This window comes from Hevea brasiliensis, chromosome 9 (genome assembly GCF_030052815.1).
Source record: "Hevea brasiliensis isolate MT/VB/25A 57/8 chromosome 9, ASM3005281v1, whole genome shotgun sequence".
Lineage (NCBI taxonomy): Eukaryota > Viridiplantae > Streptophyta > Magnoliopsida > Malpighiales > Euphorbiaceae > Hevea > Hevea brasiliensis.
The window spans coordinates 8,558,388-8,560,297 of record NC_079501.1 but is presented as its reverse complement, the minus strand read 5'-3'; the positions used below and the strand labels follow the sequence as shown (position 1 = coordinate 8,560,297).

The following is a 1,910-nucleotide window of genomic DNA, read 5'->3' as shown; positions in this document are numbered from 1 at the left end:
TTGCTGAAGAAACGAAACGAGCAGTGTATATTAAACAACACATTCTAGTCTTCACATTATTCAATTTGTACAATAAGGAAAACTTGATTTTTCTGAGTATGTATAATGCAGTGCTGTACATATGTATCTATGTACACACGTATATAGAGCAGTATTATTGGCAACCATATTGACAAATGGCAAGGCAGACCATTTATATACTTGCCCATTTACCTGCTTCATGACTTTTTTGTACATGGATTCCATCTAGCCAAACCCAGCTTCATTTGAGTGTATATCATTTCGATGGCAAAGAAGCTGGTTGATGAGACTCAACCAGAATTGACCACAGGACATGCACATCTTCACATGGGCAAGACTTCACATCCTTGTACAGAATGTATATTCCTCTACCTGTAAATAAAGTTCACTAATGATTTTGGCTCATGAAAGAGATGGTATACAATAGAAAAAGAAGAAAGAAGAGGAAATTACGCTTTCTGTGGCCGAAGTGCAGACGATCCCAGAACTTCTTCATGGGGGAGATGAGGGAGTGAAGCCACCCCATCTGGGGAGATGCGGGTTTAGTCATATGGTAGGTGAAAGGTTGGAAGGAATTATAGAGAGGGAGTTAAAATTGTGTTGGGGAGACAAAGGCGACTTGAACATTACTGTTCTTTCATCTCCTTTCCATTTCATTCCCTCATTCTTTTTCAGGACAATGATGCAAGAAAATATCTGCACTTGGTGTACTGTCTTTGTCACAACCTTAATCCCTTGTCCAAGGAGCTTAACCCAAATTAAAGGCGAAATCAATATAATCCTGATACAAGTTGTTCTTAATTAGTCCTGGTTTCACACTTCCAACATTGCCGTACCTCTTCTCGAATCTCGATGATGTGTTTCCCTTGTTTCTCAAGCCAACTTCAGTTTCTTTACCCAATTAATATTTTTATGATATATTGATATGCCCACCCACTTGCAGGATTTAGCTTCTTTAGCATGTAGCTTCCCCGGAAATTTTCATATTCATTAAAAGTTTTCTTACTTTCACTTATTTTAATCTTCTGGGCAAGCAAGTAGTCATACAAGAAAAATGGACTATTTAGTAGCTTCTGCTTCAAGGTTTCTATCAGAAAAAAGGCAGGTTGATTAGGAGAATAACAGAAATCAATCTTAATCAGTCACTAAAGTAAATCAATCGCAATCTATATCAGTTAGCTATTGCACTTCCTAAGTTTTTCAAAATCGTCAGGCAGGGAAACTGGCAATCAGTGTGTTTTTCTGTGAGCAATTTGATTAATTGCCAATTTTCCATGAATATAAACCTTATTTTCTACTTTTCCCACAACCAATTCTCCACATATACAAGCCTTATTTTCTACTTTTCCCACCAATGTGAAAATTACAATCTTTTGAGGCCCTGAAATAATTAGATCCAAAATTATCACCAAAAATTAACTAATATCATTCATATGAACCTTATTTTTCTACTTTTCCCACCGATGTGGAAAGTCTATCCCATTCCAAGCACTCACTACAGCTATTGTGCTGCAGGCTAACAGTGGCAATGAAGCCCAACACCTAGCATTAGAAAACACAAATTATACAATGACAAAATCTGGCCTCTGTTCCAAAACTCCTGAAAAATTACGTCGATTCCTTTTTCAATCTCCAACTGCCAACACTCAACATTTATATTATGAATTTACAAAATTTGCTTAATATCATATTAGAACGAGGGTTCTACAGAATGGGAGTCATGCCCTTAGACGACCAACATCATAAACCACATATAGAAGGATGGCAATGTAACAAGGTGAGATAAGCTTTGCTGTAATTTATATATTTAATTAAATGACTTAATCTAATCATAATTGCAACTAGTAATTTAAGTATATGTTAAAGTAAAAAAAGGAATCAAAATTTTA

The 1,910-nt window shown here is 35.9% G+C and overlaps 1 long non-coding RNA gene across 1 annotated transcript; it reads right to left on the bottom strand.

Annotated features, from left to right (window-relative positions):
* On the bottom strand, positions 1-1,071 carry LOC110645179 (uncharacterized). The gene is made up of 2 exons (XR_002492950.2): positions 475-1,071; positions 1-393 (listed from the first exon to the last, which is right to left on the bottom strand). It is a non-coding gene; the product is annotated as an uncharacterized LOC110645179 (long non-coding RNA).
* Between the last annotated feature and the right edge of the window lie 839 nt (positions 1,072-1,910).